Raw genomic sequence first — 10,559 nt, 5'->3', positions numbered from 1 at the left:
ACACGAAATGCCGTGAGACTGGGTTGGACTCAGCCTTAATAGAAGGACAACCTGTTTGGACTGGATGGTCACCAGCACCACCTCATTATTAAGAGGAGATAAGAGGATCCTGTATGTCCAAAAAATCTGTAACTGTTTCCAAATTGTGACTAATTTTGTATATCATGGTTTTGACTTGGTATCTCAATTACAAAATATAATTTTTTTACTTTGTAGCAGAAGTTAGCAGGAAAATAACGACAGCGGGAAACATCTCAGTAGGGGACTAGTACTTCACTTGTGTATATTTGTGATTTCTCTACTGCACTTGAATTAATCACAATGCTTATCTATGCTTCACAATTTAAATATAAAAAAGATGACTCAAAAGTGAAGCTTTTTAGTTTAATGCTCTTATGTATAGGAGTTTAGGTGTGGCAAATTGTCTCAATAGCACCCCTAACAGTTATCAAAGGAAAAGCCCCATCTTTAAAGTATGAACAACATTTTGGTTTGTAAAATGTTAAAGATTCAAGGCTTGATTGTCATATGCACAGTAGCTACGGATTAGTTATGGCAATACACATCTAAAGTCCCAGGCTCCTCCAACAATGCAACATAAATATATAACAGGCATAAAACAATAACAAAGAAATAAAAAAAACTATGAAAAGTAGAAATAACATATTGCAAGACCAGTGTGCAAGCAGTGCAGATAAAGTGTACACTTGTAAAAATCAAATACAATAAGCTAAATGTTGCAGAGAAGGTTGTAAGTGACCATTGAAGAGGGATTTTCATGCATTTACAGGGGCTGTACATGAACTGCCTCTAGAGAAATGTTGTGTTTTAACACTAATAAACTTGAGTATTAGTGGACACAAAATGATTGAAAAACCACAGAATGAATTATCTATGTGTTGCCCATGAGATTAGTCTGCACCAACACCTTGAATATCCATTGGTTTCAGGAGAACACCACTTTCACCCCGCCCCCCCACATGCTTTACACTCACTCACTCCTCCTGCATTAGCAGTTGCAACCTTGACAAAGTATTCCTGCCTTCTGAAAGCCACAGCCGGAGCAGCGCTACAAGGGTTTCCAAAGATATCTATCACATCTATGTTGTCCTTTTCTGTTCTTCATCACTTTCCTTTATTGCTTAACAATACTGTCATCTTGTGATAGCAACACCAAGCTGATCCTGAGCTCATTAATATGTTGATAATTGGTGATGGGACTTGGTATGCTATAGAGCTATTTGGGGCTCTCCACCTACACACTGCTGTGATTATTATTAGCTTCCACACTCAAAAAACTGAAACATCTAATTGAATGCAATGTATTATGTCAACAGATTACACATAACTGTATCAGGTTAGTTGAAAGCAATGAGATCAAGATTCTAAATATATTGTCATAACATATATACAACTATGGTGTAATGAATCTATGAAATACTGCAGGTTTCTCAACAGTGCAATTACAAGACATAAAAAAGATGATATACAAAAAAACAATAATAACAATTAAATAGTGCAAGTTCAGGTGTTTAACAGTCTTGTGGCCTGTGGGAGGAAACTGTCCCTGAGTCTGGTGGTTTTAGTCCTGATGCTGCAGTACCGCCTGCCAGACGGCAGCAAACAGAACAGTTTCAGTCAAACTGATGATTTATTGAACTGGTCCTAGATCTTTATTAATAGACAATTTTCTAAGCATACATGTTGACATGAGGTGTAATTAAAGTAACAATAATAACTTTCCACTCAGGTGAACCAGTTCTAACTCCAAATGGCTGCTGTACAGATCATGTAATGTAATATAGGGCTGGGGGCATAGACTGTATATATAAATTACATTGCATTTAGCTGACGCTTTTATCCAAAGCGACTTACAATAAGTACATTCGACCAGGAAGATACAACCTTGAAGAAAACAGAATCATATAAGTACATCAGGTTTCATAGAGCCAAATATTTCAAGTGCTACTCAACTGGCTTTAGATAAGCCAGTCCTTTATTAGTATATAAGTGCTTTGTTAGTAATTCTATCGCTCGAAGTGGAATCAAAAGAGATGAGTTTTCAGTCTGCGCCGGAAGATGTGCAAGCTATCTGCTGTCCTGATTTCAATGGAGAGCTCATTCCACCATTTTGGAGCCAGGATAGCAAACCCACGTGTTTTTGCTGATGGGAACTTGGGTCCCCCTGGCAGTGCGTGTGCAGCGAGCTGTTTGGCTGATGCAGAGCGGAGTGCACGTGCTGGGGTGTACGGTTTAACCATGTCCTGGATGAAGGAAGGGCCATATCCATTCGCAGCATGGTACGCAAGTACCAGTGTCTTGAAGTGGATTCTAGCAATTAACGGAAGCCAGTGAAGGGAGCGGAGGAGCGGCGTAGTGTGGGAGAATTTTGGAAGGTTGAAGACCAGACGAGCCGCTGCATTCTGGATGAGCTGCAGAGGTCGGATGGCACATGCAGGTAGACCAGCCAGGAGGGAGTTGTAGTAGTCTAGGCGTGAGATGACGAGAGCCTGGACCAGAACCTGCGCTGTTTTCTGGGTCAGCTGGGGACGTATCCTCCTGATGTCGTAAAGCGTGTATCTGCAGCAGCGGGTTGTAGCAGAAATGTTTGCAGTGATGGGCAGTTTGTTATCTAGGATCACACCCAGATTCCTTGCAGTCTGTGTCGGGGAAACAACAGAGGTGCCAATGTTGATTGTTTGGTCAAGAGTGGAACAATCTTTTCCCGGAAGGAAAAGCAGTTCAGTCTTGTTGAGCTTGAGGTGATGAGCAGACATCCACTAAATGGACGTAGGGTCCGTGACGTCACCCATAGGATTCTGCAGAGTTGCCGAGAAGCCCTTAGTAGGCGGAGTTGGCCACTAACGGCTCGACAGTGACGTCAGAGTTCAACTCCCGCCTACTCCAGCCTGCTCCAAATAAGGGCAAAGAGGCGGAATCGAGGTGGGACCTCCTGCCACCGAGCTGGAAGTTCCAGAGCTGGCTGAAGCTACCAAGCTAAGCTAACATGCTCCCCATCTGCACACTGCCGTGGCATTTTACGTTTCTAAGGTAAGCGAACATGAAACTATTCAGCAAAACTATAAATAATAATCTAAGTTTTTGAGTTTTAGCATAATACTTCAAAATCTTAAAATCCCTTAACGTTTGTATGCAATTGTGCTAAATTCAACACTGGAATCAAGCAAATATTAATATGTTTGCATGACATTAGTTATTTATATTTTGATATCACTTAACTATACGTTTAATACATTTAAGTCAAGCTAAGGTAGACGTGATGGTAGCTAGTTAGTGCTCTTACCTGTGAGGCCTCCTCCAAACAGCATAATAACCAGACTGTATCATTAAAACTAAGTACCAGTTCTAGATCCTTGACTTTAGACAAACAATTCAAAAGACAACATGTATTTAAAGACCATCTTTATTTGAATGTGCCTCTTAACCTGAGATATTAGTTATACAGTAATAGTATTGACAATCTAAAAAAACTGAGCAACTCAACAGTCAACTTTATGTTTCTTATTGTCTAAAGCATTTTTTATTTTCATTTCCCCCCTCTCATATTCAGTGTGGACGGATTGAGACAGCGTGGTGTCCAGAGAGCTGCAGAGACTTCAGGGAGAAACCTCCATGCGATGGACGTCCTGTCTGTTGGTTTGGAGAGGACTAAGGGTCTTTCCTCTGCGAGGAGGACCAGGCCTGATGGAGGAGCCCATGCTGGGCAAAGCTGATACCAAGTTCTGCACAGGCCTAGTGTGTCACTTTATTTGACTAAATGGGTTTACTTATACATTTTACAGGTTTACACCTTCTGTCCATATGTGCTTTTTATTTAAAACATTTGATTAACTTTTGGTTCACATTTCAATAAATTGTATTTGTATTTGCACTCCTTTTGTCCATTATTCTTACTGAAAATGTTAGATTACACATTCACATCTGACTGAAGATTGGCCCCATTTATTTGTGACGTTGCAAACTCTGCGGCACAAGGCACAGGTGATGTTAAGCTCATAAAGTGAGGCAAATAGAAATAATCAGCTGATGGAGTGTAGATCAACTGACTGTTTTTACAATAAAAGTAGTTTCTTAGTGTACTGGTCTTAAAATCTCATAACATCAGCTTTTAATTTTCCTCTTGGACGTTCTTCTTGACCCTCAGAGAAGGAGAAAATGTTGTGTCTTTCAGGCATGTCCTTTCCTAACAAAAATTACAGGAAACATAAAACATATTATTGCAGAACAAGTGTGTTATTTATGAAAGAGGTGTGTTTGTGTGTTTAGGGGCTGTAGATATAATTATTTTGTAATTGTAATGTTTTTTTAAAATTTCAACTGTGAGCTACAAAGACAATCAGATTATGAATGAACAGTATGAAGTTCATCAACATTGAAATATGTTATTATCAAAATAATATTTAACTGTTATCAAAACGTAGTGCAACTGTAGAAGCTGTGAGTGCCGTCTCACTGAAAGAATAACTTTTACCATGTTTTTTACAGACAATATTGAGAGATAAATAGTAGCAGTTCTCACTATGTGTTAAATATCTTTGCCTTCAATACATTAAATTAGAAAAGCTGACAAAATCATAGTGCTTGTTAACATCTAAATGTAACTTTTTGCATGGAAAAAACCCTCAAATTAACTGATGTGTAGGTGATCTAGTATTGTTTATTGGAATGTATATCAGTGTATTAAAGTCAATACTTCATTCATTTAAACCAGTGGTCGCCAACCAGTCGATCGCGATCGACCGGTCGATCGTGAGTGTGGTGCGGATAGATCGCGGACCGTTAAAAAAAAAAGTAACAAAAGAAAGAAAATTAAAATAATAATGTTTGAAAAATACGTTTTTAGATGTAAACCTATCATCCACCACCCCGTTAGCAGGTGCCACTTGATTGACATACATTTGAGACATCTCAATAATATAATACATTAACCGTGCTTTACGTGAACCTCATCATGAGTCATGACACAAGAGAGGACGGCAGGACTGCAATTTCCCATGTTCAGTGAATGCAACAGAGGCTAGTCACCAGACCAATCAGAGAGTTGCATGGAAATACACGTGTGCTTGTGTCATTCAAGCTCGGCTCTGTGTGTGTGTGGCAAAAGCGCATTTAGGGAGAGAGGGGGAGAGAGGGGGATAGAGGGACCGGTGCTAGCGGGGACCGTGATGTTAGCATCTGGTTAGCTAGCTGCACTAACGGACATAAGGAGCTGTCTCCACAACAAGCTGGAGGAGAGTCCTCCCCTGTCAGACTGAGGGGCTCAGGTGAGCTAAATGACTCTCTGAGTGTTTAGAAAGGTTTTGTCACAAATTATTCAAAAGGTTATTTCCGCGGCACACCTTCATAATATCATTATAGTTATACAAACAATAAAAGAATACATGAAAAACAGGTATGAAATACCATATGGCAGTAAAACAAGAATACAGTTTGAAAGGGGAGTGATTTGTAAAATATCCATAAAGAAAAAGAAAATCTGTTTATAGTTCTGTTTCATCTGGGTGTTGAGAGATGTATCCATAGATCTCTTCATGTTGCTCTCAAAGTGCACCAGATTGATGCTTTCAACTTCAATATTTAAAAAAAAATCTTCCCGGGGGAGCATCCCCCTGGACCCCCCTAGAGGAGGTGAGGACCTAGAGGAGGTGAGAACCCCCCTAGGGGAGGTGAGGTCTGCCCCCCACTCATAAAAAATAGCACTTTACCCCTGCCTATATGCCTTGAGCTGATTATGGAGCCTTCATTTTAACAGTAATTCAGATGCAATTAGCCTATATAAAAGGCCTCAAATTGGAAGCATTGTCTGGGCCGTCTTTTTCACTCAATTCTGCAATAGGTAGATCTCGCCTTTCACCTAGGCCGAGGTCGGTGATCTTGGGCTTAAAAAGGTTGGTGACCACTGATTTAAAACAATATCTTTCTTAATTCTTTGTATAGTATGAACAAAAGAGTCTTTGTACCTGAGCTGAAGTTCACTGCTGTGAGGAGTCCAGTTCTGTCTCTCACTCTCTGGTCCAGCATGTCTGCATCACCTGGACACCTTAAACAAACAGATATATATGTAAAGTACCATGTGTACAAACAATAGAACTGATTTTTCTTCTGTTGAACATGTTGTATTGTCCGAGTCAGGGTCCTTTTTATTTTACTGTAACTTTGGAAGTTGTGCTTACTGTTTATTTTATACCCATTTGGTAATGCAATTAATAAAAACAACAAGGTTTGGGTTCGTTCTTCAGCTGACTGTGACGTTAACGTGTAAGCTCAATAATGAGCTCCAGCTCAACCAACCATATTGTAATATCTAGGTAATCATCTTGAAATATGACATTAATAATTGTAATATACTCACATCTTGTTGTGAGGTTGATTTCACATACACTACTTCGACATTAGATGGTCTACATACTTGAGCATAGCCAATTTAAATTAACCTTAGCGATGCATACAGTTCCTACCTACATAATAAAATATCTCTCTAAGTTACAAGGATGACCTTATTTTATCAACCTCAAACAGAAGCCGTTTGTTCTACAGTATTATCCCACTTAACGCTTAACACTTGTCTATTTCCTTTTAACCTTTATATATACAGTGAAGTCTATGATTTTAACTTGGAGGCTACGATTAGCATCGTTAGCACCGTTGTAACTACCACACGCTTACACGCTAACCCTTAACATTCATTATGTAGCTGGTTAAAATTAGGGGTGCACCGAATGGGAAATTCTTGGCCGAAACCGATACCGAAAATAGGAAACAGTTGGCCGAAAACCGAATGCCAAAAGGCCGAAAATGATTAATAGAAATATCTATATATATAATGTATACATTTTTTACCAATGTTGTTCAGCTACCTGATTATGGAAAAAGACATGATTATGGCAAAACTTAACTTAAATAATAATCACTATTATGGGTCCATAAAACATTTATTCAGCACTTTTGAATGCATACAGTACATTAATTCCAAGTCAAGTGCATTTTCTTTTCTCTGTAGGATAACTACAACAAAGTGCATTCAGAACAAAGCCAAGGTGCTCTAAAACTGCATAAACATCTAGGCCAGTAGGCCTACAACAAAATAGTGTAAATAAAGACTGTAACAGCCAGGCCTTCAACAACAACAAATGCACCTATAAGTGCATGCATACAAATGTGCAAACTGGATAAATCCACATGAATGTAACTATTTACAAATGAAATTACAATTCAATTTCAAGAATCTGTAAATAAGGCTGTCTGTCCTCATAAACAAAGTAGTAAACATTGTATAAAGATACATAAAGTGAAAACTGGATACAAAATCCACAATCAATTACAAATTAAATTACAATATATTGAACACTGTGCTGCTGTCATTTCCCCCTAATGATAACCTGAGATGGTGAATTATAACTCACAATGAAAATTGTTCAGGAAAGTGGGTATAGAGTAGACATGTAGAACTAGATAAGCTTATGATAAGCCAGCCTTGTCTACTTATTAAGGAAAAGTGGGAGGTTCTTTTTAATGAACAGTAGCTTCTCTGCTTTATCAGCCATAAGTCTGTTCCTCTTCTCATCAAGCACATGAGAGGCAGCGTTGAACAGTCTCTCGCTGTCAGTGCTTGTGATTTGATCTTACTCCGCATATTTGTCCGGGTGTTTTGATTTCAAGTGGTGGAGTAATCCCGAAGTTGTGAAAGTCTTTGCAGTTACACCCCCTCGAGAAATGTCAGCTGAACACGTTTTACAAATCGCAATCCGCGCCTCTTTTTCTGATATTTTTAAATATCTCCAAGCGCCAGACATGTTGGCTGTGAGCCAGCCGCGAGCATGGTCGCGCTCCATGTTTGTCGCCGCGTTTTGATTACGTCATCACAACAACATGTTAGCTTACCAACGTAACCCTGTTCCCTGACATTCGGTGATATTGGGGCCGAAAGCCGAAAGGGCCTTTTTAACCATTTTCGGCCGATAATTTTCGGCGGCCGAATATTCGGTGCATCCCTAATTAAAATCATTAACACATAAATGAAGCACTCGAATTTCACTTACCGCAAAATCGCATTCATGCACCGTCTGTTTTAACCCTAGAGCGAGTCACAATAGTCCGATATATAAGCATGAAGAACAAACAAACACGGCCGGCTTCAAGTTGTGTTTCCTGGATGAACTGACCAGGCAGAGTCCCTGTAGCTAGCTTCACGGAGCAGCTAGCAGAGAGACAAGAAGCTAACAGCAGCAGTCATTGACAGAGCCGTCCCTCAATGTGACCACGCCCTAATTTATGCAAATACTTTAAGACCTAATATAAATAAAAGGGTCTTGTTAGAAAACAATTCACTCACAGATCCATAATCATGAAGGTGGAATCTAACTATATTCATAATAATATTTACTGCATCCATGGGTAGAAACATGTTTTTTTCTGCTGTAAAGTTGGGCATTTTAACATGGGGGTCTATGGAAATTGCTCCTTTCTGCAGTCAGTCCCTATCGGCCAATATATGAACTGCAGTGTTTGACACTTCCGTATTGGCGTACCGGCTCTACCCCACAGTTTGCCGCTTGGCTGAGGGTTGTCCTCATAATCAGAAAATATTGAGTAAGGGTTGTGCTGGAACAACAAGTGTTTCTGAATAGCAATGCAGCTTAATACTTTAAACAGTAAAAATACCCAGTCCAGCATGGGCTTCACTTTTATGTATTTGTATTACAATTTGACAAATGTGTAAATTCTGTGTTATTATTGTGCGCAATTTCTTTAGTTATTTTTTATTATTGGGTGGGAATAACCCAAGAGTTACAGAAACACCATCATGCAGATGGTCAGATGGGTTTTATAGAAATCCAGAAAGCTTTAACACAGAGCCATATTTAGCTCGGCCTTGGTTACAGCTGTCTCAGACCAACACGGTCTCACTCCCGGACAGTCCAATAGCGACGCTTGGTCAGGGTCCTATGGCGTGCAGTTGTGACACACCGAGTCTCCTTCAGTTTCATAAACTGACGCAAAGAGCTTTCAACTGATTGCATTGTATTCCCATCGGCGGCGGTATTTGACACTCAGGGAAGCACCGCATCGGTCCATGTCGGCGGTAGTTAAATGGAATGTGAGCGTCCCATTGGATAACGGAGGATTTTACACCCGGAAGTAAGTATTTTCTTTACTGTCGATTGATTTTACAGTGATATCTGCACTACTCATCAACTCAAAAACACCAGATTATCCTTGTTAATTACACAACATGGATTGGTTTAAATTGTGTACAATGCTATGTTTCCCCTGCCATCATTGCCCCTAGGTCTGGCCGTGAAGTCCCAAACATAATTGTACGTCCTACGACCACCATGGCCTGTGTGCCCCTGATACTGTTAAAATCTCGAAGTTGCTAAGCGTCAGAAAAGTGGTTTCTAAACTGCATTATGCTGCGTTCACAACGGACGCGATGCAAATATTCTCATCGCTCTAACTGCTGGAGTATCGCAGGCTTTCAGCTGTTTACTCCTGTCATTCAAACAGGACGCGATGGATAGGGGGTCACAGGTTCCTCAACAGTGCATTACAAGACATCTATCAATATGTGTGTGCCTCCACCATTAAACTGTCATATTCTGCACATTTCTTATTCTATCTACATGCATTTTATAAGAGTATAATTCATATGTATAATATCAGTTAAAATAAGTGCTTCAACATAGTTAACATTGCAGGAAAGCAATATATTAGACGTTAAGTACTTTGTCAGGCTTAATATTTATCTGTAGATACCCCCAAAGCTTTTTTCCTATTTAAAAGAAGACCTTAACCTAAAGTATTCTTTAATGTTTGAATAAAGGTTAATTTGTTTGTCTGTTTTGCACATCCTCCTATTAATATCTTTGTACATCCTGCACTAAACTGTTTTATTGTAAAGATCACTTACAGTATCTTCTTGATATTTTGTATGTACCCTTAATATTTTTTTCATCAAATATAACATATTGTCACGATCTGTCAGTGTTGTGTTTTGCCTTGTCTAGATCTGTTTTTGGTTTTCTGTCTGCGTTGTGTTTTGTCTTGTTTAGATCTGTCCTTGGTTTCCTGTCTGTGTGTGTTCCCTCCTACCTGTTCCCTCCTACCTGTTTACTTGATTGTGTTCACCTGGGCCCTTTCTCATTTCTCTAACTCCCCTCCTTGACTCCTATCCTCAACTCCTATCCTCAAGACTTAGTCCCGCCCACAGGAGATGGGAGCGGAGGAGCCGAGGAGGGGAGCCGAGGAGAGAGGAGGGGAAGCAGCAGGCGGTTAGAGAAATGAGAACTCCTCTCCTCTGAGCGGTCATTTTAAAGAGACGTCCATTAATGATGACAGGAGGCACAGCAGCACTGTCAGATGGACAGATGTGTTCATGACGACTTATATTTACTTTTAATCCATTCACAGTGCGGTATAATGAGACAATAACAGGTTACAGATGCGGACACACACACACACCCACAAACACACACATATATATGTATATATTTGATATAAATATATACAATTTCAGAATAAAACAGGGCACTCTCATA

At 39.7% G+C, this 10,559-nt stretch overlaps 1 long non-coding RNA gene across 1 annotated transcript; it reads right to left on the bottom strand.

Annotated features, from left to right (window-relative positions):
- Window positions 1–3,416: 3,416 nt before the first annotated feature.
- Window positions 3,417–8,196, bottom strand: LOC307040770. Its single transcript, XR_013808600.1, has 3 exons — window positions 8,061–8,196; window positions 5,982–6,061; window positions 3,417–4,204 (listed from the first exon to the last, which is right to left on the bottom strand). It is a non-coding gene; the product is annotated as an uncharacterized lncRNA (long non-coding RNA).
- Window positions 8,197–10,559: the final 2,363 nt, after the last annotated feature.

This window comes from Notothenia rossii (genome assembly GCF_949606895.1).
Source record: "Notothenia rossii genome assembly, chromosome: 5".
Lineage (NCBI taxonomy): Eukaryota > Metazoa > Chordata > Actinopteri > Perciformes > Nototheniidae > Notothenia > Notothenia rossii.
Note: the sequence above shows the minus strand (reverse complement) of the source record. Positions and strands in the feature narration are given on the sequence as shown.